This window comes from Lissotriton vulgaris, chromosome 1_1 (assembly GCF_964263255.1).
Source record: "Lissotriton vulgaris chromosome 1_1, aLisVul1.2, whole genome shotgun sequence".
NCBI lineage: Eukaryota > Metazoa > Chordata > Amphibia > Caudata > Salamandridae > Lissotriton > Lissotriton vulgaris.
The window spans coordinates 479,081,984-479,106,444 of NC_141685.1; positions in this window are offsets into that span (position 1 = coordinate 479,081,984).

Consider the following 24,461-nt stretch of genomic DNA (forward strand, 5'->3'; position numbering starts at 1 on the left):
TTCCAAGGGCAGCTCATGAATGTTCTGAGCACTCCGTGAAAGGGGTTTGATCACAACAGCTTGGCCCAGGTGGATCTTCATTGCCTATTTACGAAGTAGTAACTGCTAAACATGCCATCGTGCACCCCCTAGGTAAAGTGGGGTAAATGTGCATTTCATGGGATTGTGCTCCAATGTGAGAGACTAAGGGAAACGGGCTGTATGCAGGACATGGCCATGGTTTACGCCTTGCAACCGCTAGCCACTGCATTTGGCCAAAGTGCATATCAGTGGACATAGGTGTTCAAGTACTGGAAACAGGGCTGAAGAAGACTATGCGTGTTAAAGGTGCACAGGTGAAGACCATTTGCAATGAGGGACATGCAATAGGATTAGGAAACCCCTTGCGCTCGCTGGCTGTTGCCACTTGTTCAGTGTGGTGTAAGTTTGGGTTAATGAATGCTAGGCACGTGGAATGTACATCTGCCTGGTGACAAATAAACACAGCAGAAGGATGTGTGCAATACGGTCGGAGCACAGGGTCTTGGTGCAGAGCAATGACAATAGTCCACACCCTTTACTAAGTAGCTGCTGCACAAGTCCCAAATCCATGTGTTTTGGATTGCTTTGCCAGGATTGCAGGATGAAGGAAATGGCAGAAGGTTACACCTTTTTCATGCACAGTGGGTGGTGTACACAAGGCATTTGCTCAGCATATGGCAGAAACCTATCTCCTGGAACCATTGGTGTGTGACCACAGCCAATGGCCTTGCCCAGTTGCTAGATCATTTTTAACAAACGCAAATTGATGACGTTATTGTCTGGAAATATCGTGTATGTCTAAAATGAGAAGCCACATCTTAAAAGCCGATTGGGAGCACTAGGCTTTCATAAACATCCATGTTAAGTTAGAAATGCTTCTGAATACAATTTTCTTTTTAGTTTTTACTGACTTTAAGTAAACATTCTTATCAAAATGATGACGTGAAGAGTTCAATGATTAAACGTGCTGAACCAGCAAGAGTTAATAGAAAAAGATAGCTTTCAACATTCCTATAGACATATTTTTCATAAACTACAGTAGTGTACTAAATTATGTAGCTACATTTTACTTCAATGTTTCTTCATGAATAAGATTCGAAAGTTAGAATATGTGCGAAAGGGCGGAATTAATTTATGGAATTGTTGGCCTGTTTTGATTCGCATAAAAAAGTCAGTAGGAACCAAACCACAACTTGTACAATAAAGTTTATGTTTAGCACTTAATATCTGTAAGTCTTTGTTCTGAGACAGCTAAGACAGTGGAAGCTTTCTGTTTTCCAATTGGTGGAGAAGATGGACAACTGCAACATTTGTTTTAGTTGTTATCGAAATGTTATAGTAGTGTGTGCTCCTAAACTAGTGTTTCAGACTCGAATTCTCCACACCCAAGAGCTTTTTCTTGACAGCCACCCACACTCTGTGAAGCTCTCCACTCTGAGCAAACCTTTCTAAGCTCTTTACTGAGATCTATGCTAAGACCCATTCATTTCCCTTTGCAAAAATCTATCTTATATTTCTGAGACTCCACTGAATTTTCTGAACTTTTCTTCATGAGAAGTGCTATTTGAATTGCACAGAGCTTTATTCTTTTACCTCTTGATTTTGAGCTCTTTATGGGTTCACGATACTTTTCTCATCAGAAGAACTAGAATAGGGATTTTTCTTGTATGGACCACTCTTTAAGCCATATGTTCTGTATTGTATTGACATTAATCAATTAAGGAAAAAGAAAGACTTGAATAAAACCCTTTAAACTCACATTGAAATCTCATCATTGTCTCTCAAGAATGTATCATTTAACTGTGTTGTGTAACTCGAATTTCACTTGCAACTCCTGATTAATTATTTGCCTGTGCCCAATGATTCAGAGACCCGGGACCCAGTAAGAGCAGGGATATTATATACAGGTATGCTGAGACAAAGATTCCAAAAACGTAAACCAAATATTTATTTAGGCCTTTGCTCTACCAGGAGTCACAGACAAAAATAACATAGGGTGTGTGTTGCCAAAGCCCATGCCCTCCAGTCAAAACCTGTTGTAGTTCATAACTGATTCTTTCACTGCGGGGTCAATGTATGTCATATAAAAAGCCTTTTGAGTTCAAATAAACAAGCTTAGTAGCCTTTCTGTCGAAGTTCTGACGGAAGTAGTCATGCAAGGTAACCAAACAAAAACTATAATACTGATGTGGCAGAGTGCTTATGACTCAACAAATTAAACAGTTTACATTTACAAGTTCAGGTATATATTACGTCTTACCTCACACAACTGTCATATTCTACTAATGATCTCATATATGGCACCATAGATGACATCATAAATTACATAATCGATGACATCTTGGAATTTCATGTGAATATTGTAGCCCACTTTCTGTTTGACAAAACATAGAGGCATGCTGAAAAGAATATGGGCTCGGAGATAGTCCATTGGCTATGGCCTAGTTAGTTGGAGGAAGTTGCTGAGTGCAGCTACTTCTTTCTTCTGAAGTACTATGAAGGCTCAAATGCTTAAATGCAAGGTCTGACTTTCATCCCTCCCTACAGAGGTGTACAGACGACTCTGAGGCAGCTGTCCTGATCCTCTGTCATACACAAAACCATTAGGGAGAATGAGGACTGTTTTACCTAACTTCTGATCCAGTGTCCTGTTTGAAGTTCTTCCTTGTCCCACAGAATTTTTTATGCGACAAGAAAGAGTGAGCCTGATGACTGCTACCACTGAATACTGATAGCAGTTGTGAATAGGACACGGAATAAGCTGTCAGCTGTTCCACAGTGTTTCTTTAGCTTGACATGCTTTAGTAGAAGGATCAGATAGATGTGCTGTTGTAACTGCAGCAGTTAGCAGCCCTGACAGAATCAGTTCTTATTTGGACTCAAAGCCTGATCTCAGTGTCATGGTGCACTGCATTTATGACAGTTAGACCTGGCACTAACCCTGGGCAAAGCACTACGCTACGCTCGCGTAGTTTGCGAAGTTTGCGTAACTTCGCACTATGAGAACTGCACGTAGCACAGTGCAAACATGCGTAGTGTAGTGCAGCGGTCATTTTTTGCTTGCTCGCGTCCTCAAAGTCAAGTTGGCAACCGCGAGCAAGCAAAATGACATCCTCGCGAGACTTTTTCCTTGTTCGCGATCAGCAACATCAAGTTGCTGATCACGAGCAGGTAAAATAAACCTCCCGGCGAGATTCTTAAAGCTGGGAGGTTAGGTTTCTCATTGTGAGTGGTCGCGCATGCTCGCGACCGCTAACGATGAGAAACTACCAGTCCACGTTGAGAAAGCTGCAGCTCGAGTAAAAATCTTCTCGAGCAGCAGAAAAATACAGCTCGCACTGTGTAAGATGCCGTTTTCATTGATTGCACAGTGCCGGATGCTTGTCCGCACTGTGCAATCATTGAAAACTACATCTTGCACAGTGCAAACATGCTACTACGCAGTTCGCGTAGTGCTACACGTAGCTCGCGTAGTGCGAAGAGCACTTTACGTAGCTACGCATAGCGCTACTTCGCGAACTACGCCCACCCCTACCTGGCACCACTGGCATGGGTCTCCCTTCCATTTTTTGCTGTTGCCTCCTATGTGTTTTTGCTATGTTTTTGCTGGTCTAGATGCTTTGGACACCTGCCACTGCTGTTCAGTGCCAAAGTGCAAGTGCTCCCTATTGTAAATTGTTGTAATGGATAAGTGACTCCATTATTGGTTTATTTGATTTACTTGTCAGATCATAGTACAGTGCACCATGAGTGCCCAGGGCCTGTAAATCAAATGCTGCTGGTGGGCTTGCAGCACTGATTGCATCACCCACAGAAGCAGCTTGTAAAGTGTGGCTCAGTCCTGCCATTGCAGAGCCTGTGTGCAGTCTGGGAGTGCCCTGTTGACTTGGCAAGTGCACTCACTTGCCAGTCCCTAAACCTTTCCTTTTCTACATATTAACCACTCCTATGGGCAGGGTGCACTGTATATGAGCGGTAGGACATGCCCTGGTGTGTGTGGCATGTCCTGATAGTGAATTACAGCCATTTTCGATTTTTACTATTGCGAGGCTACCTGTTCCAATAGGCCACAATGTGCAGTTTAATTATAACATCTTATAATCCTAACTGACCCAGGGAACAAGGTAGAAAAACGAGTTTAGTATGCCTGAACTCAGAATGTTAAAATACATCTTTTAGTGAGGGTGGTTTTTACATTCTGTGTTTAAAAGTACCACTTTTAGGTATTTTCTTGCCTAACAATTCAGTATGCTTCTGCTAGGTTTGTGTATTCTATGTCTGGTTTGTGAGTGACAGGGGGCTGGAGAGGGCTTTGGCTCTGGCAGTCTGATGAGTAGGGGTGGGCGGAATTTGTGAAATTGACTTACGCAAACTATCAGGAAAGCGCGCAAAATCTCAGCGAGCAAGCGGAACTTTCGCGAAGATGAGGAGATTGTTTTTCCCGCCCATTCGCGATGTGTTTTTGCATGCTCGCGGGGAAGTGGACCTCTAACTTGCCTATGCAGTCTCTAATGGGCGCGGCCATCTTGCTTGCAATGCTTATTTTCTGTTCCGGGTCGAATGACGTGTTCGTGATCGCAAAGTCACGCGGAATAGCGCGACCGGTTACCAACAATCCAACATCTCGTGGCGCAAGCGAACGGATAGGAAAACACGTCGGCGAACGCAGAAACCTGGTAAGTCGCTACCGCATATTCAAGAACGCATTTTTAAAGCACAAACAAGAAAAAACTTCCGTTTTGTGGCAGATTGCGAAGGTTTTGACATTTCCGTGCTCTCCGCAGAACGCAAAAATGTCAAAATATTGCGAATTCCGCGAGCGGACCGAAATTTACCGCCCAGGCCTACTGATGAGTCAGGGCTGGGCTGAATGAGACCTGGGTTGAATAGAGAGTAGGAGAGGAGATTTCCTTTCAGCTACCTGAGCCAGGTCTGCTTTCAACAATGCTGTCTCCACCTCCTGCCCAGAAGCTGCACCCAGGAAGACAGAACGGATTTTGACAAGGTACAGACACGATCTGCCTTCAGAGAATAAAGGATTTAGTAATATAAATATTGGGGACCAGACACCAGAACTTTATACCTCTTCTTGGAATCAAGACGAACCTTTGCCGAGGAGAGAAACCAAGAAAACTGAAGGAGGAGACTGCCCCTGTGCTGTGTGCTATTTGGGGTTGGCCTGGTGTAGTGAGGACATGGGTTTAACTGCGGACATTGCTAAGTTAGCAGAAGTAAAGGTTTGCCAAGGAGAGGAACCCAGAAAGCTGGCCCTGTGCTGTGTTTTGTTTGCCAAGGAAAGTAGAAAAGGAACTTTGTGTGTACTTTGTCATCCTGACCAAGATCTCTAAGGGTTCGAAGCTGAGCTTGCCTTCTCTTCTAAAGTCTCAGGGACACAAAGACGTCATCACCAGCTCCCCCGAATTTCCTTGCTGGGAATTCTGCTTGCAGAGAGGTGCCTGCTGCTGTTTTTGCGACCTCTAGAGACTTGTGTCGCTGGGAGCTGGAAGCGCGATGCAACGAGGAAGAAGCATTTCGCCACCGCAACTGTTGCCATCGCATCGCCGAAGAAGCGTGCCACCGCTGCAGCTGTTTCCCAATGTATATCTGAAGAAGCGTGTTGCGTTGCCGGAGTAGCACTTTGCCGCTGCAGAGGTCTCCGTGGCATCACCGGAGAAGCGCGTCGCAGGGCCTGTCGTGGCTCAAGGATCCACCGGCTCGCCGCACGACCTTGAGGCGTACACCCATCACATCTAAGTTGTCACATCGCATCAAAGACACCACCGGATCGTCGCTTCACATCAAGGTGCCATCTTGACGCATCACACTGGGAGGCAGTAAGAAACCGAGCATCAACTCCCCATGCAGTAAGGAAGCGGCGCGTAAACTCCCCTGTGCAGCAGTAAGGAACCTACGCATCCACTCCCCTGAGTGTAAGGAATGGCGCATCACCTTCCCTGTGACCCTTTTGTTTGTTTTGCGTGACACATCTAAGGTACTTTGAAAGTAAAGTGTCACATTTACCATCTACATTGAACTAAGCTATTTCTACCATTTTAAAGTCATATTCTTGATGGTGTATAGTAGATTTTTGTTGTTTGGTCTTGTGTTAAGTCTAGTAAACATTACTTATTTTTCTAAATTGGTGTGTTGTCCATTTGTAGTGTTTCACTGTATTACTGTATGTGTTCACAAATGCTTTACACATAAATACTGAATTGGCATGGTGAGCAAGATGGACTCAAAGTGATTTCCCGCTCCGCTGCCGCCTACGCCACAGGATCTTTCGGCCTTCCGCTATGTGGCCTGACCTCGTGATCATACGGAGAGATCAGACCCGGCCGGCGCGAAGGCTGATAACAACCTGCAGTGGCTTCTTCCTTCTTCAGATTAAAACACCGAAAATGCAGCTGAGACCCCTCCGGAAGCCTCGAGGGAAAGTGTCCGCTTCTAGCTAGGGGAAAGCTGCAAATTGGATTATCGGGCCAGCGTCTTTGAAACGGCGTGACTCCAGGTTCTGCTGGTCCAGCTTTGCCACACTGTTTGGTCTTCTGTGTGTCTGGCTGCTTTCATTTGTTTTACGATTGAGCTCCTGCTCTAACAGGCCGGACTCAGTGACTTCTGCAATGGAGTTTGGTGATTTTGAACTGGACCGGTGAGTGGGGTATGGCCTCCTGAGGGGTTAGGGAGGTCAAAGGTAAGACAGTAGGTATTCCTAGTGCTGCTGCCACTGCCAGTTCCACCATGGTCGCTATAGAGTCCCCCCCAGAAGTAAGAAAGAGACTGTGGGATCTAAAAAGTCTCTGAGCAAACCTAACCTCGGGGGACCCCCAGAGGATGGAATCACCTCACAGCCTTCGGTTGCCAAAATGTTTTTCTCTGCTGGAACGGGCTCAGAAAATGGGGGGAAGTCTGCATCTAACCCCCACACAGAAAGTAGCCCGGCAGCCTATGGAAAATGAATTTTTTTTGTTATTTATGTCCCATTATACACCCTCTCTTTCACGTCCAGAGATCATCATGATGGAGACTAGAAAACCCGGGCACATAAACGTAAGGTTGCACACAACGCACTCTTTCTCTAATTGCAACCACACATTCTTATGTCCAAGCCGATTCCGAGAAACGACCCCCGTTGCAACCATACACTCTTATGGTCAGGCCGATTCCGAGAAATAAGCCCCCGTTTGCCAAGACACAATGACCAATTCCGAGAAACCAGCGCCTGTTTGCTAAGACATGACACCAGTGATCCTGTCACGACCATTTCTCTCTCTCTCATCTAAGGAACCAGCCTAGGGTAATTTCTCAACACTCTGCTTCTGCCGGGACTTCCTCATGATTATGACACAGTTACGCTGCTCCTGCCATGACTTCTGTATGATTACAATACGAATAACTGAAATTTGCTCAAGGGAAGCTCCTTCCTCTTTTCTATGTCAAGAATGTATAAATACCATGTTTTCTTTGATTAAAGTAGAGACTATTCCCAAGCCTCCTTAGGTGACGGAGCTCTCCCTTAACTCGAGTTACTGAAAAAAGACCCTGAATTCTAACCACCACGGACTCTGCTCTTCATGCTTGACCTTATTGATATTATAGAAATTCAGTTCAAGGTAAATTACTAAAATATTTACCACAGTAAATTGGCGCCCGAACAGGAACTTCCCTTTCTCCCCACACGCCGGTGATGCGGACCCTAACCTGTCTCTCCAGATACCGACAGACTTCAAAGTGCACACTGCAGGGTGTTCCTGCATGAACTCCTTCATGTCAAAGAGGGATCGAGCCGCGGCCTGGCCATCCACACGAGGCGGTGAGGCCGACAGCGGAAGTCTTGACCCAGAGCCCGAATCTTGTGAAGTTGCCGAGTCCGAGGTCTTCAGAACCCTGACAAGTCCCTGATCAAGAGCGCAGCGTAACTAGTCCAGTGTCCAGATCTTCAAGGTCTTCAAGTTCTCTGCACCTCGGTGAGTACTGCTGGGGGTGTATCAAGACGGGTTCTGATTTTTCAGAGCACGGTCAAGACGGGTTCTAGGTTTCTAGAAAACGGTATATTTGTTATAAAGTGTAAATTTTATTGTTTGTTGAAGCAATGCCTTTGTTTTCTAAGTTATGTCAGCTGGGTACCCGGAAGGGGTTACTGCAACAAGATGTACCAGTCCCCCCAAAGCATACTCCTGGTTTCTTCATGTATACGAAATATGGAATTGGTGCCGTTTTGTACTTAGATCTTTTGGAAGATTACACTCTAGATTTAGAAATTGCGATTAGATGGCCAAAGAGTGGCACAGGGGATTTAAATTGTATCATGGCAGTTGAAAAGAAATGTTGGGAAAAGAAAGCAAGACCCTCGATGTTAGAGAGTATCGAAATATGGCATCGAAGGGAAGAAGGAGCAAGGGAAAGTAGAGAAAGCAAAAAGAATGTCAGAAGACAGTAAGATGAGAAAGTTACAGGATCAGAATGATGATATTAATTTCGAACAAAGAAAAAGGGAGGTCTCGGCCTCCGTGACGGGTATATATCCCGTCCTTTCGCAAAGAACAGAGTCCGATGGTAGTTCAGACCCTAGCATTCCCACAGCACCTCCATGTCCTAAAGTTCCTTCCGTATCCAAAGACTTCATTACCACCTATTTAATTGAACCACCTCCTGCTTATACTAATCAAACAGCGGTCAGACGGATAGTTACCCAGACGGAACCCATCCCTGACACTTCAGATGGTGTTCTACCAATGTGAGAATGTGAATGGTATACAACGTTTACAATGGAATTTTTACAACGCACTACCATTAGAACGCAGGCATTACCACGCATACCATTACAACGCATTGCGCTGGGGGGCGCTCTAGGGTAGGGAATAAGTATAATTTTATATCCAACACCTTCCCTAGTGTCCACAGGGACTGGAGTTGGAATATAAAATTATACTTACCACTATCCAGCACCTCTAAGCGCTATGCGTTGTAACGGTATTCGTTGTAAATACCGCGTTGTAAAGGTATGCGTGGTAACAGTATGCGTTGTCACGTCATACATCCAATGTGAATACCACCCGACTCCAAGGGAAGGTCCACAAGCAGATGCCTCCTATCGCTTACGGGAAGCTTTAGAAGGCATACAGGGGTACCAAATATCACAAATTGCCTGAATAAAATTTACGAAGCTCCCTGAACAGGAGAAAATTTAGAAGTCCCACAAGAGGCTATTGAAAATAAACCTATCGCTCATAAAAAAGTCTCTCACGATTTATATTTACCTGTTTTATCCGTATGATCTCAAGTGCTGGAAAAAAGGTTCCCGACGACATACTTCAGCAAGATCAAGCAGTGGTAGCGGGGAATTATAATAAAATAAAAGAAATAGATTTCTGCATCCCTCTCTTTACCAGTAAGGTTTCCGACTCTCATAAGAAAAATGCCCCTACCCGAGAGACCGAGAATGGGGGTACAGACGAAGACAGGGAAGAAGGAACTGCTTTTCAAGGAGCAGTACGTTCCCGTATCCCTTGTTCCCAAAGTAGCGGACAACTCAGGAATAAGACTAAAAAATTGTCAGCTTCTTCAGATAGATCGTTCCAACTAACACAATAAACTTTGGATGATTGGATGGACGATGAACCTCAACTCACCACACAAGAAAAAGAACTTGCTCGATCAAGCACCCATTGGGTGTCCCAATACTCTATATACGGCCCTGACATAGTTGCTCAAATGTTTTTATCGCTCCCCATAGCCACTTTTTGCACACAGGCGAAATAAGAATATTAGAGAACACATTGTGCATTCTTGGTTTAAGACACCAAAAATTGAACAGAATTTAATGCAGAGATTAATTCTAACTCACAATCCGATTAAAGGAACGTTTCTGTATTCTTCATGCACTTCATGTAGAAACATCCTTACAGGTGAGGAATTCTCTTATAATGGACATACAACTAAAGCAAAAGAGATGTGGAATTGTAGATCCTCGAATGTAATTTACTTCATACAGTGTCCCTGTCTCCTAGGATATGTAGGAGAGACCTCCAGAATGATTCAAACTCGCCTTACTGAACATCGTCCTGCCATTAAAACAAAAAAGATTGTTGCCCCCATGGTAAAACATTTCATAGAAAAAAATCATTGCCCAAAAGATATGAAATGGCGGATATTAGAGAAAATTCAAACACCAGATTCCAAGGGTGGAGCAACAATAAGAAAGAAAAGAGAGGTGTTCTGGATCTTTGTCTTTAACTCTTTTCGGAACGGCCTCAACAGTGAAATCCCTTGGGAGAACGCGATCGTTTAATTGAGATGAGTAACTCACATTAGGACCACGGGCATTTGAAAGTGGCAATATATTATATATTATTCAGATTTCAAGAAGATGGAATGATTACCTATATTATACTTAATGGCATTTATTAAATCTTATATGCCTTAAATATATATCTGTCCATTTATGACTGTAACAACACAGCTATATATCCCTTCGAATATTACTGTAATAACAAAGGTATATTTATAAACTAATGACTACCATTCTCTTCATTTCCAATTGCACTTGGATTGATATTCCTATTGACTAATATAAGTCACTATGAAGTGGTTTTATTTTATACTAATGCCTCTGTATTACAGTGGGTAGTCCAGCTTTCGGGCTCCATCTGTCAAATTTATTTGAGAGATGATATTTTCTCCTTTCGCATTTCTCTTAAATATAACAAAATAGTCCATCTTTTATGTTTTATTTTAATTTTAGTTTTTTATTTTCAACACACAAAGTCGAATAATATGGCCCCATTTTTGACGACATATGATAGTGGTCGTCCTGCTCCACGTACGAATAATCTATAGTCTGTTCTTTTGCTCGACCATCTGACGCATTCGAGCAATAGGTATTCCTTTTTCTGTAGTGTTTCAACATGGGACAGAATAGTCCGCTTTTTATTTTCAGTTACCAGAGTCAAATATAGTGGCATCTTAGTAGTGTCAGTATGTATCAACATAGGATAGAATAGCCCGTTTTTTATTTTTAGCCACCAGTGTCGAATATAGTCGCATCTTAAATGACGACACAGAGTATGTTTCAACATAGAATAGAATAGCCCGTTTTTTATTTTTAGCCACCAGTGTTGAATATTGTCGCATCTTAGATGATGACATTGTGTATACAGCTGAGATGGTTAGTCTTTACAAGCGCTCTTATAAAAGCGTGACCTTTTCAATTTCTGAGGCATTTCGACTTTCGGATGTAGTCTCCAGAACCCCGCCTCTCTCCGCCGGACCGTTAGAGTTCTTCACAATATTGTTAGGAGATAAGAGCTATGCGTCGTTTTGAAACTCGTCAATTGACTATGTACTTAACTGAGATCAAGCTATGAGCTGATTTCAAGTGCCGGCAAGAATTAATATCATACATCTCTGTCACTATCTATTAGGAACCTAAAAGGAAGGAATTTCCCCACATCAGGAGGATTTTCCGGCACCGAGGGTATATTCACACCCGCCCAGGTAGGCCGATATCCTGAGTCCTTGGAATCACTTTAACCACCATGGCATCTGCCAGCAAGGACAGTAATTTATAACGTACTTAATTTTTGTTTTTATCCAGCTAATCATTAGTCTATCGGTAGCACAGACAGCAAGAAGGCCAAGCCCGTTTCATCTTTTGTATCAGGTACCGGTCTTTAGAATAATTTGTTTAAAAAGAATGTGAGTCTATATTTTGCGGGAACACTAATACGATATTTTACCCCCTCTACTTTTCAATTTTATAGACCCGGGTCTATTTTAAACAGAAATCACAGATTTATATGTACCCTGGTGTAAAAATCGGACACCACGCCATGGTAACTATATTTTTAAATTCCTTTTGTCACCTAGCAGTCATCTCTGGATACGTAAAAAGTGAGATATCACTATTAGAATAAAGAAAAATTCCCGCCCAACATCTCTATCACGTCATGATATAGAACTCCAGGAAAGAAATGAAGATACTCAGTTATACCTCCGTTATATCTCACATTTGTAAATAAGGAGTAGGTGTAACTTACTACATAAAATAGATGTGAAGGGCCTTCGGTTAATACTAGCAATGGCTGTCTATTAATAACTTGGAAAACCTAACCATCACATGTCTTCCACAGTTCTGAGACCCGATATGCTGTCCACAATTTGGATATTTTCTAATCAGAAGATAACTGAGAAGAAAGAAATAATTTGAGCCATTCATGCTCCTATCCTAAACATATCGTTTTTGTCTGTGAGTATATGGATAGAACCTTTTTCTTCCAACCCTGTTTAGAAGCTTAGAGAATTACAACCCCTTTTTCCCTTCCCATCCTCATTCATTGTCTCTATTTTGGGAGACATAACAAAATTGAAATAAAGTGTTGTAATTGGTTTACTACTGGAACTGTCCCCACCACCCTGTCTAGAAGCCCATAGAATTATCACCTTCCTTCCCCTTCCTATTCTCATTTATTGTCTCTGGTTTGGGATATACAAGGAATTGAAATAAAATGTTGTAATCGGTTTATTTTTGAAATTGTTTCTGAAGATAAAAGGTCTATATGAAGCTACCTGTTGATATATATGTTTTTAAGACAGTATTAGTTTTTTAATAATTGTATGTACTTGTTCTTATTTTTGTATTTTTTATAAATTTATTTATAGAAAACACGTGGCTCCTCCAGAAGAAGGCGATGGTCACCAAAACGCGCGTCAAGAATTATTGTGCCACTTCTTATACATGAATTTTCTTATGATAAGTCAATATTTGTGTGTTGTATTTAGTTTTTTATGTACGGTGATTAATTGATCTGTTTATGATTTTTTTATGTATATGAAATTAATGTCTCTTTTAATATAAATGTTAATAAATATCAGAATCTGAATTCATTGGTAGCTCCCTGTCCTTTAATATTTCCTTTTTTAATATCAAGTTCTAGTTATGATTGCCTAGGTTGTTTCTTGTCGATTGTTTATCTATCCCTGACCTAGGAATCACAAACTCTATGTATTCAGGGGGTCCTTGATAACTATACGTGAAATTTATCGCTCCACATGACATCTCAAAGACTAGCCAGTATATATATGGTTCAACACCTCATTACCTTGTATGAAGACACTAGCTACCCGCCCAAAATGTTACATCCTCTCTTAGGAGACTGTCTAGAAGGGAGGTGGGTGACAAGGGGACAAGAATTCCTAAACATTTTCCTAGATCAACGACAACGCTAGGTCCAATACCTTTCTAATGTTTATGACTCAAATCCCCCTCAGTATGGCCAAGGTCAATTTCCTCTCCGAGAAGTACATCCCGTTGTAGATTCTGCAGGAAAGCTACAACAAACATTTGTCTACACTCCCCTGACAAAACTAGAGATATTAGAAATGAAGAAAATGGTCCCTTCTCATGAAAAAGATCCTACGGGTTTCCATAGGGAACTCAAAGATATTCTTCAAATGGGTTCCTTTACTTATAAGGACCTCAAAATTCTCCTCAAAGTCCTACTGCCTCAAGGAACATACAACAAACTAAAGGGGAAAGATTGGGAGGTGGAAGGGAAAAAGATAGCAGGGACAGCTTTAGAGACAGAAGAAACTACTCATACTCCTGGACAAGGCCTGGGACCTCTAGTCCTGGAACTCCCTCGCCTTCTCCCGAAAATACTCTCCCAGTTATTGGCCACCAAAAAGGAAGATTGGGATGCTATCTCTGCATGCAAACAAAAACAAGATGAGGATATAGGGGACTATTATACAAGATTAGAGAAATGTTTTCTTATCAATAGCGGTCTCTCCTCAGGTGGAGACGCCTATAGTCGGTTGTTTGTCTCAAAATTTGTAGAAAATGCCTTACCTCAGATCAAAGATATGGTATTAAAGGTTGAAAGCACTTGGCAAGCAAGTTCCCCTTCACAAGCACTTCAGATGCTCCAGTACCATCAGAACAGAATTAGAGATGAACAGGAACAGGAGAAAAAGAGGACAAAAGATACTAAAATGAAGGTATTGGTAGCCCAGACCAATACAATTCCTCAGACTCATAAGCAACGTTCAGTAACACAAGAAAAGGTTACCTGTAATTATTGCAAAATACCTGGCCATTTTGTACGTGACTGTCCAGTCTTACAACACAATATTGCTACTGGAAAGACACAACCTCGCACCTATACCACTCGTCCCTCTGCTCCAACATCAACTTCCCCAGCTGATACTAAATTAGCCACACAACTCTATCAGTATCCAGTGGCATCCTATCCTGAATTCCCTACAATTTCATGAGACTGTCGTCCAAAAAGGTCCCTATGTACATGCTAAGCTCCTAGGTAAAGAAACAATATTTCTGATTGACACCTGGGATAGTAGGACCACAGTACAACACAACGAAGTTCCCAAGGTACCCCTCTCTGGCTCAAATAGTATTTCCTTGGGTTTTTCAGGTACACCAGTCATTAACAAAGTTTCTGAACCAGTATCACTTCAGGTTGGCCCTCTTACAGCTTCCACCGATTTGGTACTTACTAAGTCCTGTCCCGAAAATCTGCTTGGCATCCAGACATTAAAGGAACTGGGTGCTGTGATATGCTGTTCCCCGGAAGGAATCCGACTATTCCTCTGAGATTTTAAAGGTCATTTCGCGACACAAGAGTTAGCGGTTAGATCAAGGGACATTCCTACTACATTATGGGCTAGGGATCCAACTGACGTAGGGTTCCTGGATATTACGCCACACATAGTCACGTTGATGGAAGGTGTTGTCCTACCTCGTGTCCGCCAATACAAGTTACCTCCAGATGTGGAACAAGCCCTTATTCAGATTATCGATGACTTGATACAAAAAGGAGTAGTCAGAGAAGTACCTTCCAACATACGTAATTTACCAGTTTTACCAGTGCGAAAGAAGACAGATGACGGTGCACCACCAGTTTACAGACTTGTGGTTGATTTACGTGAACTCAATAAATGTGTGGTACCACAGTACCCTGTGGTCTCAGACATCAGTACTCTGCTGACAGCTATAGATCCTGATGCCACACATTTTACAGTTATTGACCTTAAAAATACATTCTTCAGTATACCCATTCATCCAGACAGTCAATATCTATTCAGATTCTCACTGCAAGGTCGTAGTTTTTGTTTCACAAGAGCTCCTCAAGGGTACACAGAAAGTCCCAGTATCTACAATCAGGCACTTAAAAGACAGTTGGATGGCATTGTTCTGCCCTCCAATACGACATTGTTACAATATGTCGATGACTTACTGATCACTGCACGTTCTGAACCAGAATGCGAACAAGCCTCATGAAATGCCCTAATGTTTCTTGCACAACATGGCCACAAAGTATCACCCTCTAAATTGCAATTGTGTTTACAGCAGGTGGCATACTTAGGACACCTGCTGTCAAAGGAGGGTAGGGCACTCACACCTGAAAGAATCCAACTCATTTTTAACATTCCTGTCCCTAAGACACAGAAAGAAGTCTGTGCCTTTATTGGCTTCACTTCCTACTGTAGGCAGTAGATTCCCCAGTTCGCCTATTTGGCCAAACCCCTGATACAATTAACGACCTCCGATTTTCCCACCTCTTCTCCATTGCCATGGACACCTGACCATACCTTTGCTTTTGACACTCTCAAACAAGCATTATGCTCTGCACCTGTCCTAGCTACACCCGATTATGCCAAACCGTTTGTCCTCTTCGTCATGGAACGGGAAGGTACAGCCTTGTCAGTGCTCACACAAACACAGGCCAATAATCATCGTCCCTGTGCTTATTTCTCCAGTACTCTTGACCCTGTTGCACAAGGTTTGCCTGCCTGTTTAAAATCCGTTGCAGCTACGGCTCTGGCAATTCGACAAAGTGATTCCATAGTGCTAGGACATCCTCTTGAGGTACAAGTCCCACATGCGGTAGAATTACTTTTGAATAGGACACAGACACAACACTTGACCATAGCTCGTCTCACAGGTTATGAAGTCACGTTATTCCAACCCCACATTATCATCAAACGATGCAATATCCTCAACCCAGCTACACTGCTACCCACTGTTCCAGAAGACAACCAAACTCACGACTGCGTAGAGATAGTCGAATTAGTCACAAAGCCCCGGTCTGATCTTGTAGACGTACCTCTAAGTGCACCTGAACACACTCTGTTCGTAGATGGTTCCTGCATGCGCCTCCAAACAGGCAAACTTTCAGCAGCTTATGCTGTCACTACAGAAAATACGGTCCTCCTACCAGCCAGAATACCTGTGCATTCAGCCCAAGCAGCCGAACTCATAGCCCTTACACAAGCATGCGAGTGGTCCAAAGGGAAACGGGTTAACACCTACACCGATTCGCAATATGCGTTCAGGGTAGCCAACAACTTTGGAATTTTGTGGAAGGAGAGAGGTTTTCTGACCTCTCATGGAACTAAAATACAACATGGGGATCTTATTCTTCAGCTACTAGAATCAATCAATACACAGACCCACAGAAGTAGCTATACTGAAATGCAAGGCACACACAAAAGTCATGGACTCCATCACCCGAGGTAATGCTCTGGCGGATGCCACAGCTAAACACGCTGCTCAGACAGGAACACTGAATACTGAAATTACTATTAAGACTATTTATCCAGTCATCGATCCTACCAAAGATGTAGTAGACATCCAAAACCAAGTTACATAGACCGAAAAGAGAAAATGGGAAGGATAGGGAGGTTCTCACACAGATCAGGGCTAGGTAACAAAAGATAAATCCAAATGGTTTCCCCCTGACATAATGGTTCCTGTAATCATAGAAACTGCCCATGGTCCTGCACATCAAGGAGAAAAAAGAATGTTGGGCAGCCTAAATTTGGTATGGTATAACAAGCATCTGCACTCAGCAGCCAAACAAAAAGTACGAACCTGTATGATTTGCTGTCAGTTCAATCCAGGGAAAAGTGTCTTGGTTGAACAAGGAGGGTTCCATCCCCCAAATCACCCTGTTGAAGTCCTCCAAATGGACTACATACAAATGGAGAGATGTTGGGGACATATGTATGTCCTTGTAGTAGTCTGTACCTTGACCCGATGGACTGAAGCATACCCCGTCCCAGACTACAGTGCCCAAATGACAGCTAAACAATTGGTGAGGGAATTTTCCCCCCGATATGGGTTGCCAAGAGTCATATACTCTGACAACGGACAACCATTTTCCTCTAAACTAATGGAGGCTGTTTCCTTACTGTTAGGATATACCTGGAAATTCCACTGTGTTAGACACCCCCAAGCAGCAGTCTTAGTCGAAGGACATAATCAGACTCTAAAGACCAAACTAGCTCAAATATGTGCTGACAAACATATAGACCGGGTTAAAGCTCTTCCGGTTGCTCTCTTCTACATACGAATGGTGGCACATTCCCGGACGGGTCTGTCTCCCTTCGAAGTCACATATGGGAGACCTCCGAATATCTGGGGCGTTCCATCCCCTAGAAAGTTAACTGATATTGATTCAAATGTTTTGACGGATTACCTAGCTTCCTTGATGTCTGCACTACGTTCTTGTCGTTCACAGGTGGCTGCAGCCTTTCCAGACAAACAACGCCGGAGGAACACGCCATCCAACCCGGGGACTGGGTTCTCATAAGGAATTTTGACCGTGCCAGTCCCCTTGAAAGAAGGTGGACATTCTCCCAAGTTGGGGCTACTCACGAGGACTGCAGTCAAGGTCGAAGGAAGAAAAGGATGGCTTCATGCTAGCCACTGCAAGAAATTCTTCGGACCAACTCCTACTGACATTTTTGTTAACCCCGAGAATATAGACACGGAAGCGACAGACTTTATTTCACCCCTTCCTGAACTTTCCCCTCAAGAAGAGTACAGATCGCGGCTGCGATCCCATCAGAAACAAGCTAGAGAAATTGCATCTGACCTCGACCTACCAGTGGCTGATTAAGTCCAAGACGTAGTTTTGGTGAAGCGGTTGCTGGGAAGTGTCCGGTCACATATGCATAATTGACTCAGACTAGCAACAAATCATGGAAAATATGTTTAAATACGTAAAATTATTGCATAACAAAGTTTCAATTTTCCTCTCTATCATGGTTCTTCTTTTTTGTATCACGGCTTGCCTAGGTTGGTTCCTTCATCTAGCTTTCCCACCTTCTTCCCCCACGCTTTTGAATAACACAGCTATGCATTCACATGTAGATCTCCCTACACATCTCGAAAATAGAAGAAAATAATTTTTCAATAACACATTCATCTCCACACTCCACCAACACCAAATGGTTATTAACAAAACCAACTGTTGGGTCTGTGGTTTAATGCCACATTCCGTACACGGAGTAATGCCTTTTATTCCTATCCCTTTTGGCTATGCTGGATCTACATATGCATTCTCTATGATATTCCCCGCTTCTGTTAGAAACATTCCTGAGATCAAGGCCAAGAACACTAGTACCTGGAACGAGATAAAAACAAAGACAGTACGAGCCATAGAAAAGATGGTAAATTTCACCTCGACATGGGGACGAGCAGACAATAACGAAAATACCAGTTATTCCGTTTTTAACGACACTACCTCCTTTAGGGAAACGTTTTCCATCCAAAAAAGACAGACAGAACAGGGAGAATGGGCTGTGCCCCATAAGGGCCTAATTTGTGTAAGAGGAAAGGGCAAGGGTCAGAAAATGGGAGACAGCGAGTGTAATGAGACATACACCCCCCCTGACCTAAATTTCCCAACGATGGCCACTGCCCCCAACACCTATTTTTATCTGTGGACCTCACGCACGTACTTGGCTACCTCAAAGCTGGTCCGGGAAGTGCTACATTGCATTCCTCCTCCCCCCTACCTACACCGCCCCAGCATATTACCATCTAAGTGACCCTCCGACCGTAATTATTAGACGGCGAAGGGGGGCCATAGATGCTGAATATACAGCGGACCAAGAGGCTGGCGATTTCTTTAAAGGAATCATCCCTTTCTGGGGGCCTATGATCAACAGCCGCCACATAAGACAACTAACTCGTGTAGTCCAGGGAGCCATAAACGAAACCACCGGTGCATTAAGCAACATCACGGCTGAGATGGCTGCCGACAGACTCATGACGTTGCAGAACCGTATGGTTCTAGACATTATATTGGCCTACAGTAGTGGCATATGAGAACTGATCGGGTCCAGCTGCTGTATATATATTCCAGATAATGCACCCTCAGTGTATTCTGCTATGTCCCGCCTTCATGTACTTTCCAGAAAACTAGATGCAGACACTGACGCCTGGTCCCCGACGGGATGGCTCTGGGGCCTCCTGTCCTCATGGGGATGGAAGGCACTTACAATCATAGGTCTCGCTCTAGCCATTCTCTTCACCTGTTGCCTCTGTATTCAAGGTGGCCCAGCACTCTGTAGTTTCTGTTTCACTGCCTGCATTCCCAGACCCCAAACTTGAAAGAAAAAGAAGGAAGAGATCATGTTACAGGAACAAGTGGACAACCTAATGAACATAGAGGTAGATTAAGAAAGACAATCTTAAAAGGGTATATTATGGGACAAGGAGGGACTATGGAAAATGAATATTTTTTCGTTATTTATGTCCCATTATACACCCTCTCTTTCAAGTCCCGAGCTCATCATGATGGAGACTAGAAAACCCGGGCACATAAATGTAGGGTTGCACACAACGCACTTCTTCCTCTAACTGCAACCACACATTCTTATGTCCAAGCCGATTCCGAGAAACAAGCCCCGTTGCAACCACACACTCTTATGGTCAGGCCAATTCCGAGAAATAAGCCCCCGTTGCCAAGACACAACGACCAATTCCGAGTAACCAGCGCCTGTTTGCTAAGACATCACACCAGACATCCTGCCACAACCATTTCTCTCTCTCTCATCTAAGGAACCAGCCTAGGGTTATTTCTCAACACTCTGCTTCTGACGTGACTTCCTCATGATTATGACACAGGTACGCTGCTCCTGCCATGACTTATGTATGATTACAACACGAATAACTGAAATTTGCTCAAGGGAAGCTCCTTCCTCTTTTCTATGTCAAGAATGTATAAATACCATGTTTTCTTTGATTAAAGTAGAGACTATTCCCGAGCCTCCTTATGTGACGGCGCTCTCCCTTAACTCGAGTTACTGAATAAAGACCCTGAATTCTAACCACCACGGACTCTGCTCTTCATGCTTGACCTTATTGATATTATAGAAATTCCGATCAAGGTAAATTACTAAAATATTTACCACAAGTCCCTGCTTTAACTGTCCAGACTGGACCCAGAGACCCACACATTGCTTTATCCTCACACACAACTGAAACTGGCAAAATAGAAAACATGCAGCCAGATCCAAGTCAGAGGGTTGTTCTAGTTGAAAATGTTATTTCTAATACGAATAGTGATGCTTTAATCCCTTTCTCTCAGCCCGACACCGATCTGACCCCCACTGTAAATGCGACCCAGGATCTAAGCATCTGGGGCAACGTGCCCACTGATTTAGACGATCTTAAAAACTCAAATGCACAATGGCTCACAAATCCTGACTCCCCCGATCCTTTGGGAGAGCATTTTTTCTCGGTTTCAGTTGGGTCAAACTTTCCGGCAGAAACAAGCTCTGTAATTACCAGCGATAGCGATATCTTAGAATCTAACTACAGCACTGCTTCGAAAGGGGGGACAAATACAGTTCACAAACAGAAATGCCTGGCGGTAAAGGGTAAAGGAAAGAGATGTGAGAAGAAGGATTATCTTAAGTGGAATTACTCTGGGACCCAACTCTCATTTTCCCAGACTGATGAATTCAGGAAATCGAACTGTGCTTCACAATCTGCACTCCAGCACTATGAACACTAACCTTAGCTGCTATCCAGGCTTCCAATAAACAATACCAGGAGGAAGCTTGAGCTGATAATCATCAAGCGAAGAGTGCAGCTAAAATGCTGCAGGGGAGTATCCGAAAGCTTAACCTGCACGGATGTCTGTGAGAGAATGACGATGGTAGAAGCTTGAACCAAAAGTCTTGAAACAGACACTGTGCTGTTCAAAAGTCAAAGCACTACCCAAAATGATCGACTTTCGAGTGTGTTATAGAAACTGAAAGATCAGGAAAATAGGCAACTTAGAAACAATCTCCACCTCCTCGGTATCCCGGAAGGGGTTGAGAGGGCAGATATGCGGCGCTACATCATCAAGCTCCTAAAGGGGGCATTTCCCGATCAGACTGATTGGTGCTAGGAACACGAACTTCAACGAGCTCAACGCTTCCCCCTTACAATGAAAAAGCAGTCAGGCATTTCTACTGACTCTGGAAGGCCACAGGCGTTCATGTTTTTTGGGGGGAATTTTCTTTTAAGACAGCTAATTTTTGACCAAGCCAGGCAATATTCCCAGCAATCTTTCGACGGGGTCTCCTTCTTTGCCAAACCAGATTTTTGTCATTCCACTGTGGAACCAAGCTAATTACCCCCTTCCTGCAGTTGGGGGCTCAGGTTTTTCTTATGAACCGTGCTGAAACTGAAGGTTATTTACAACGGGGCTTCACAATTTCTCATGTCGGAGATTAAACCACAAGAATATCTGTCGGAACTTAAAACCCCAAAAATGTCAAAATAATTTCAATTGATATTGGGACTGGGTCATTTGAACATTTAAAGTACACTCAGCCTAGTATAGGCATACATATGTATCTTGCTTTTTCTTTACCTTATAATGTCCTATTTTTTTTCTCTTACGGCTGACTCTACATCAGCCGCATGTTCATTTTTTTTCCCTCATTCAGGCACCTCCTGATTGCTCATGTTTGGTGGGGGTGTATTGTCAGGGGTGGAATGGGGGGTTGGTTTCTCATGAAGGGAAGGCTGAATCCGCGATAGCTGGCAATATCTCATTAACTGACCCATACTTTAACAATGTGTGCTTCCCAGAGGCTCATTCTTTGGAGGTTGTCAATATGTTTTTTATTTTCCCATTTAAGAGGAATCACTGATCTATGGTTTAATGTTTTCACATTTTAATGAACACCACAAACCTTAAAATGTTATCTATGAACATTTGTGGGCTTAACGGTACCCGAAAAAGGCAAAAAGTAGCCCAAAGTTTACGGCTCTCTGGGGCTAATCTGGTATGTTCCAGGGGGCACACATAGAAGGGTCATAACTATATCTATTAGGCAGTTTAGGATATAAAGTTATTGGGAGAACTACACAAGGGACCCACACCAGGGGTGCAGCTGTTCTAGCCCGGTATAACTATCTCCCTCAAACTATTAGAACTAAGGCAGATTCTCAAGGGAGATGGATGCTCACCGAATGTCGTATCACACCTACTTTCTTGTTTACCTTATGTTCCATCTATGAAAGTGTTCTAGATGACCCTACACTGCTTAATCAAATCTTCACCGAATTGGCTCATTGGCCATTGCTTGTCATCCTGTTTGGGGATCTCATTATAAACTTAGCTGCGAACTGGGGAAACAACCCACAATTCCCTCAGACCTCTCGTAAACCCAAAGTGCTTTTGGCTCTTAAGAATCTTTTACACACCCACGGGCTGGTTGACATTTGGTCCTATTTTTACCCTAACATACCAGGTTACACATTTTTTTCCTCTCCCCAAAAATCTTTTGCACAGTTGGATTTTTTTCTGGTTTCTTCATCCCTAATTAATTTTAGTGAAATTGAACTACTTCGCCGAATTCTTTCTGATCATAATCCCCTAAATCTTAACATCTGGGGGCTGATTACACGCAAGGAAACTTCTTTCTGGAGCTTTGAAAGCGCACTCTTACAGGATGAAGGTTATCAGTCCCATATGAAACATTGGATAAAGTCCTTTTTTGACACCAATCTGGGTTCAGCCCCTACCATGATAGTTTAGGACACTTTAAAAGCCTGTGTTCGTGGGGAAACTCTACAATACTCACTTAAGAAAAATAAACTAGAGAAAGCAAAATTGATGGAATTACAAACAAAACTAGCTAAAATGGAGCTAAACCTTATCTCAGTCATTCAGTCTAATAGTGAGATCAATCTGGCACAATTGTCGGTTGCGGCCGCTAGGGCTGAGATTTGGTAATTACTGGCTGATAAAGCTACTTCCAAATAGGCTGCAGCTAGTGAGAAAATATATGAATGCAGTGAAAGAATTGGCCACCAACTGGCTATTAGAACTAAGTTACAGGTTTCGGCTGGCGAAATCCCAAAAATTAAAACACCTGCAGGAACTATCACCAACGACCCTGAAGATATTCCAGCAGCATTTTTAAAACTCTTTCAAGACTTGTATTCTGAAAGTGTGGATGATCAATTAGACCTTAGCTGCCACCTAGATACCTACCTAGATTCAATTTCTTTAGCAACACTGAGTAGAGAAGAGTGTGAGCTATTTGAACTTGCTCCATCCTGGGAAGAGATAGTTAGAGCTTTGAACAGCCTGCCAGATGGGAAAGCTGCTGGGCCAGACTGTATCCCAGTGGAATTTTATAAGGTTTTTCTCCCACAAATTAAAACAATTCTAAATGAAGTTGTGATTCAATTCTTTCAGGGTGTCTCTAATCCTCAGTCCTGGTCTAACGCCAGAATATAGTGTTCCCCGAAAAAGATAAACCGCCAATAGAGATGGGCTCATACCGGCCGATCACCCAAATTAATGGCGATTCCAAAGCATTCTCTAAAATTCTTGCCTCGTGGCTTTCGGCTAGAATTGAAGGGCTAGTATCGAGGTTGGCAACATGGATTTATCCCTGCGAAGGGTACAACTGAACATACTCGCAGGCTCATTACACTGCTTGACGCCTCACAGGTTTCGCGGGACCCAATGGCAGCAATCTTCTTAGATGTTGAAAAAGCATTTGATCGGGTCTCCTGGAACTATCTGTGGGGCGTCATGCAAAGAATGAACTTTGGCTCCAAAGCCATCTAACCAATTAAGGCACTATACATTACCCCCACGGCTAGGGTATCAATCAATAGGGGACTGATGGAGTTGATTTAAATCAAGAGGGTGACCCACCAAGGTTGTCCCGGCTCCCCATTGCTCTTCGCCATCTATATTGATCCTTTTAATAAAAAACTAGAAGCCAACCAGGCTATACCATCTGTGAGTAGATCCGGGATAGAAACTAAAATCATGGCCTATGCTGATGATCTGACCTTGGTTACACCGGATCCAAAGAATGCCATCCCTGTAATTGAAGCTGAGGCTCATCTATATGGCTCCTTATCAGGGTATAAATTCAAGGGAAAGGTTAAATGGAATTATAAAATAGGAAGTTAGTCTTGGAAGAAAATAGAATGCATTTAGAGCAGGAGATAATGTTGAGGGAGTTAGAGTTGAAAGCCAAATGCTTAGAAATGACTCCCTCTGGTGGCAGCACAACCTCCCTACCTATAGAAGTAAGAGATGTAATTAAAGAGTTCCACAAGCATGAAGATATTGGGCTTGAGGCCTAAGAAGTGGCCATGACCT